This window comes from Camelus dromedarius, chromosome 35 (genome assembly GCF_036321535.1).
Source record: "Camelus dromedarius isolate mCamDro1 chromosome 35, mCamDro1.pat, whole genome shotgun sequence".
NCBI lineage: Eukaryota > Metazoa > Chordata > Mammalia > Artiodactyla > Camelidae > Camelus > Camelus dromedarius.
In genome coordinates, this window is record NC_087470.1 from 8,842,926 (window position 1) to 8,849,961 (window position 7,036).

The window sequence follows — 7,036 nt, forward strand, 5'->3', positions numbered from 1 at the left end:
AAACGGAGTGGCTGCTCCTTCTTCTCCAGCTTGCCTCATTTCCACTCTCCTGCATCCCTTCACCAGGTGTGCGTCCACCTGGTGAAATCACTGAAGCTGCAGTCACTGGGTGTTTATTCTGGAACTATCTCTGCTATCGGTTAGTTACGGACTCGAGCTTCTAGGCTGATGTTTTCTCATCCATATGTTGACAGGGTTCTATAGAGTCTTAAAATATTGTAGCTTCAGGTCTGATCTTTTGTGCTGGCTTCTATCTTGCCTGTATTTCCTTAGCCATAGTGTGTAGCTAAGTCATATCCTCTCCAATGCTCTCCTGTGTCCTCCTTTTGAAAGTACTTCAGCCCAATCTGTTGTGATGCGCCTGCTTTCCGTGATGGAAACCAGCATCGGTCATGGCCAGTGAAAACTACACGTGGGTCACTGAGTTCATTTTCAGAGGTTTGAATTACAACCCCAACTGCAGGTGCTTCTCTTCCTGCTTTTTCTGAGTTTCTACGTCATCGACCTAACCGGAAACTTGGGGACGGTTGTTCTGATACAGATCGATGCCCGCCTTCACATGCCCGTGTGCTTTTTCCTCAGCCACCTGTCCTTTGTGGACATGTGCTTCTCCTTAGCCGTGAGCCCCAAGATGCTCGCTGACTTCTTTGCGAAGAGGAAAGCCATCTCCTTCCTGGGCTGTGCTTTGCAGCAGTGGTTCTTTGGGTTCTTTGTGGTGGCAGAGTGTCCACCACAAAGAACCTGGTGTCCATGGCCTACGACCACTATGTCACCATCTGCAACCCATTATTGTATTCAGTTGCCATGTCCCAGAGACTCTTTATCCAGCTGGTGGCTGGTCCCTATGCAATTGGGTTCGTGAACACTATGATGCACACAACAAATGCATTTCACCTCCCTTTTTGTGGCCTCCAGTGTCATCAATCATTTATTCTGTGATATGTCCCCCCTGCTTTCCCTCATGTGCACTGACACCAGGCTCAACAAGTTAGTCGTCTTTGTGGTGGTGGGAGCCATGGGAGTCTTCAGCGGTCTGACCATCCTGGTCTCCTATGTCTGCATCCTCATCGCCATCCTGAAGATCCACTCTGCTGAGGGGAGGCACAAAGCCTTTTCCACCTGCTCGTCTCACCTGATGGCCGTCTCCATCCTGTACGGTAATCTTGTCTTCATTTGCTTGCGGCCTAGTGCAAGTTTCTCCCTGGATCTCAATGAAGTGGTGTCGGTGTTTTACACTGCAGTCATCCCCATGTTGAACCCACTTATCTACAGCTTGAGGAACAAGGAGGTCAAAGGTGCTATCCACAGGATGGTCACAAAGAGGAAGTTCTGTAGGGCCTAGATTCTTATCTCCAAAGGACACTGGGGGCGGAATCAAAGAGAACAGACCAATTGTGTAGATTCCTAAAGATTCCAGGCCACCTGAAAGTGGGGGCCTGGTGGCACCCCTTCACCCATTCATCCATCCAGTTATTCACTCATCTGGTCACTCAATGTGGATTCATTAAACCGTGCATGTGATCTTCTATTACCGTTCAAACCCACACCCACTTAATTTTGTTTCTCTCAGACACCTCACAGTCCAATTATTTTCAAAACAATGTTATTATTTAATATCAGTTACTAATTGTTTAAATCATCCCACTAACACATTTTTTTTTCTGCTGACTCCTTGACAAGTACTCCAGTTCCCAAAAATGGGAATTTAAAAATTTTTGTGCTGGGTTTTACATGCACATCTAGCTCCCTTCAATAGGCATCTGTACAAAAAAATGATGTGGGGCTTTATGTTTAAACTCATAAATGAAATGAAGCTCTTGGCTATACACACCAGCTTGGGGGAAGGCCTTGAGACAAAGGACTATGTGTGTGTCAGGAACTGAAGATGGACCTGTGTTCAACTCCGACAGATGGGCCCTGTTTACAGTAATAAAGGCCCTAGTGTTTATCTCTGATACATTTCATACCTGAAAGGGCTTCTGATCGAACGGGGTAAGACTGTATTTTCTCAGGATTCAATGTTCTGGTAGACGTTTAGAGGATTAACTAAGCATCTCTGGTTTGGGGCTCGGTTGTACATAGGACAGCGCCTTCTGAACCCTGACAATGAAGTCCTTCCCCAGTCAGGAATGTACAGGGAAATGCCGTGGTTGGAGGTAGGCTCACAGTCTAGATCTGCCTGTTCTTAGTAAGGTCATTACATTTGTAGCATCACGAGGAACTGCATCCATGCAGCTCAATTGGATGGTTTTGAATCCTGTGTGTGTTGAGTGCTGGGCAGCCTTCAGGTCTGAGTGCAGTGATGGACCACCACTGAGCGGTGAGAGTGGTCACCCTGCCAGGGTCTCCCCATCCTCTCAGAGACCCAGGAAGGGTGCCACTTCTATCTTACCTCTCTTGGTCTGGCTGTGCCTTTTCACTTTGGGATGAAGGGACCAAAAAAGACAGTGTTTACCTGAGGAAATTCATCAGCATTTGTAGATGACATTGCAGTGTCATGCTATAGAAATGTCCTCAGAGGTTATAGGATAGCAGGTCTAAGATGTACTAATGTTCATCACCCTTTTGGGGTATCCCTCAAGCCCATAACAAGATAAATGGAAGTACTGATAATGTCTACCTTATCATAAGACCACTGTAAAGATTAAACTAGAGAAGGCATGTGGAATTACTTCATAAACTGTAAACATATCTTGCTGTCTCCTCATAAAATCTACTCAGTGAATGACCCTGCCCTGAGACTGGCTGGGCTGGCCCCATTTACCAGTGAGCCTGCTCTAGCCTAGGGCCCAGCTTCACCCACCATTGGGCAGACATCAGCTGTGAGAAAACTGTAGCTTCACAGCCTGTGGACCCAGGCCACACACTAGCAGGCCAGACCCTGCCCAGGGACCAGCTGGGCGCTGGCCCACCCACTAGAAGGCTAACACAAGCTTCAAGACACTTGGACCCCTGCATCCAACTGTGTAAGGAACCGACCCCACCCACCAGGGATCCAACATCAGCTCTGGGACCCCTGGGCCCTGCAACCAGACCCCAAGACCCAGCTCTGCCCTCCAGTAGGCTGCCATGAGTGCAGGACTACCAGTGGGTGGGCAACAGCCCTGGGGTCTCCTTGACCCTGACTCCAACCACCAGTAACCCAGCACTATCCCCTGGGCCCCCAAGGATTCCACAGTCAACCACCTCCTGACCGTGTTCCACCAACCAGTGATTTGGTAACTAACAGGACTAGGGGTCAACCAATCCTACAAGGCTGCCCCCGCAGTCATCCCACCACAACAGACAGACCCTCACAGCCCTCGTGGAGGGGACCCCTAGGGCATAGAGCCCTGGTGATGAGAGTAGTGTGCTCTGCTGGGACACATATGGGACAAGCTCCTACAAATGGCAACTTCTCCAAAGTTGGGAAAAGTAACCAACCTACCAGATACATAAAAATAAAAACAACAACTTAGGCAAAAACCACTTAGTGGAAACAGCAACATTTTCAAACCAAGGTGTTATAGGGTAAGTGCACAGTGTTTCAGATTCCTCAATATTTCTTCCTTTCTAGGAGTTTGCAATGTGGTAATGGGAAGGGGAGTGGAGGCAGTATTGAGCAGGAAAGAGCTGGAATTTTGTAGAAGTCACCCACGTTCTAATCCTGGATTGAGAACCCTAGATCTCTCACTTGACTTTTATGATTTTAGGGTTGTCTTTTTTTTTTTTTTTTAGTTTTAGTTTTTATTGAAATGAAATTGATTTACAGTGTTAGTTTCAGGTATACAGTGAAGTGATTCTGTTATACATAAACTTATACACACACACACACACACACACACATATACATACATTTCAGATTCTTTTCCATTACAGGTCCTTAAAAGAAGTTGAATCTAGTTCCCTGTGCCTGACAGTAGGTCCTGATTGTTTAGGGCTGTCTTTTAACCCAGCCGATAAGCCAGGGAGAGGATTGCCAAAGCTACCGAAGCTCTGTGACTAGTCTTGTAAAGGAGCTGATGTTCACAGGAGAGAAGCAGGAGGCAGCCTTACTCACTTTCATTATTGCCCCTTCAAAATGCTGCTGTGCTATTCCAGCCCTTCCTACCACTCCCTGACAACACAGACAGATCCAAGAGTTTTCCTTGCACTCAGAAGAAACAAATGATTTCCTTTTCCAGGTATCAAAATGTCAAGTCCACTGTAATGTCCAATGACACACCCTTTTCCATATTGAAACATTGTCCTTCCTTCAACCTGGGCTCTGGAGCCTGAGTGGTGAAAGGGGGCAAATCCAACTCTCGGTTCATCATGGCACCTCCTTTCCCACTCTCACTGTTGTGTGTGGCCAGTCCTGGATCAAAGGCCAGGGTGGAAGGAAGAGGGGCCAGAGAGCAGGGAAAGTTGATGGGACTAGTTGGGATCTGGTGTCAGCATCCTTTAATGACAGATGCCCAATTACTGGCTCTTTCTCTTGGAGGATGCTTTGGTGGGTTCCTCAGAGCCAGAGTGCCCCTCACCCAACTACCTGTGACCCCCGAATTCAGCCCTGTAGTCCTCTGTGAAGCCAGGTCCTCCTCTGTCTGGACAGTCCTGCAGCTCTCTGGCTTCTGACCTTGACTCTGGGCTGTGATTATCCCACCCCTCCAGAAGGTTGACTTGAGGGAGTCCCTTTTTAAGATGACCCAGAATGTTCCCTCTTCCATGAGGCCCATATCTGACTCACGGGGACTGCAGGCACTTCTGGTCCTTCCAAAGTCTGGAAGGGCAGGCTCTGTCCCCTGACTTGTAATGGGAAAAGAGTAGCCTATTGACGATTCTCTCCAAAGAAATCCTCCCTGAATTGTCTTTGCCTCCTCTCCACAGCTTCCTCTTCCCTAGGGTTAGAGAGATCAGAGGTGAATGATCTGATCTGCCAACCCTGGAGGCTCCAGGGTGAGATGTTCCCACAGCCTTAGGGAGGGGCATCCACATGCTCTGTGTGAAAATTCAGCAAGTTCAGCCACAGAGTATTTTGTCCATGATTCAGGGGCCTCTGCTAAAAACTCCAAGACAGTATCTGAGCATCCTGTTATAATTTAAATCAGATAGTAAATGGCAGAAGCGTAGTTATGTGCCTTGTTATAATAAATTCTCAATAAATAGAGGCTATTTTACCATGTTGACACTAACTAAAGCATTTATTTCCCACCTGTGACAGTCCCTAAACATTGCTGCATGTAAAAAAAAAAAAAGTTGGTTTCTGTAATATTACCTGATGCTTCATTACCAGTACTTTACAAATACCTTACAAATTTTCAATACTGTGAGATTTCCATTGACTGAGAAAATGTACATAATCACAGTTATTTTTTGTATTTCTGTGGTAATGTTTTCAGAATAAAGGTCTTTATGTTTGCTTTGTATAAATAATGAAACTGTCAGAAATAATAGCTTAGTTAATTTATCCTATAATTCTGCACTGGGTTTCTTTTTTTAAATTTTTATTGAAGTACAGTCAGTTTACCATGTTGGGTCAATTTCTGGTGTACAGCACAGTACTTCAGCCATTTAGGAACATACTTATATTCGTTTTCAAATTCTTTTCCACCATAAGTTACTACAAGATATTGAATATGGTTCCCGGTGCTATGCAGTATGAAATTCTTGTTTATCTATTTTGTAAATATTAGTTAGTATCTGCAAATCTCAAACTCTTAATTTATCCCCCGCCACCCCTTCCCCTCTGGTAACATGAATTTGTTTTCTATGTCTGTGAGTTTGTTTCTATTTTGTAAACAAGTTTGGCTTTTTTTTTTTTTTAAGATTCCAAATATAAGAGATATCATAAGATATTTTTCTCTCTCTGCACTGGGTTTTAAGTACTGTTTGTGTCCCACAATTTATAGTGCTCTCAGCTTGTAGGGAAAGCAGTGAGACCTAGAGAGGCATGAAAACCCTCTTCTCTGCTGTATCTTGGAGGAGGGGATGAGAATAGGAATATGGGAACCCTCATGAATTATCTGTGTGCTTTTAAGTGGTTTTTCTGCATGTAAACCAAGGACAATATTTATCCTATAGTATTGTTTCTGAGAAGCATTTTTTATTTTGTTTTATTTACTTTTTGGATAATGGGAGTGTTTCAGAATAAGATGTTCAATAAAAGGCTCTTTTGAAACAAAGATCAACATACCATGATAGAGCCACATTTGGGATGAGATTCTCTGAAACACTGCAGAAGGCAATGCATTATTAAGCACTTTACGCACTGCCTGCATCATAACAATCACTGCATGCATGGATTTGTATTGATCTTGTATTGCCTCGTGCTGCCTTCAGACATTGTAGCCTAGAGACCCACATCTGCGTGTCTACTGCTCCTGTTTTATTGACTTACTTACTTTGGAGCACAGACGGCTTCTTGTGACACTGTCACATACTCCAAATAGACTTTAATGAAACCCAGCCTGCCAAGTGAGTTGGTAACTGCTGATCCGTTATGGGGATTGTGTCCTCTAAGGAAACCAGTGAGCTGTGGGGGCTACCCTGATTCTTAGGCAGGTCTCCACTGTAGCCAGTGCCTTTATCACAGGCAATGTCATGCCTGTGATACACATTGATAATCAATAATCAGTAATCAATGACTGTCATATGTCAGTCTTCTTCATTCTTTGGCCTTTTGTGTGCTTGGGACAGAGGGAGCAGAAGATACCACATGGACTAGTGAATCTTCCCAAGGTAGCATGCCCCCCAACTCTGTGAGTAATTAATAGACATAGAGAAAGATCATAATGAAATAAATTGAGGAAGACTGCATCTTAAACACTTCACCACCCCACCCCTTGGTGACTCATACAGAATGTTCATAGACATCTGACACTAAATAAACTTGTTTATATTTGATGAAGTTAGTGTTTCCCAAACTTGTTTGGAAGTAGAGCCTTTTGTGAAGAACTCTTAGTAACATGCACGCAGTGGAAATACTGTTCCAGGTCACAGTTTGAAAACCATTGTCTCATAGGGAAAGGGAAGATGTGGTTGAGATACAGATATTTCCTTCCACTTGAGGTAGAAT

The 7,036-nt window shown here is 44.7% G+C and overlaps 1 pseudogene; it reads left to right on the top strand.

The window, feature by feature from the left end:
• Window positions 1–316: 316 nt before the first annotated feature.
• LOC116155196 (olfactory receptor 5G9-like) lies at window positions 317–1,671 on the top strand (annotated as a pseudogene).
• The last annotated feature ends 5,365 nt before the right edge of the window (window positions 1,672–7,036 follow it).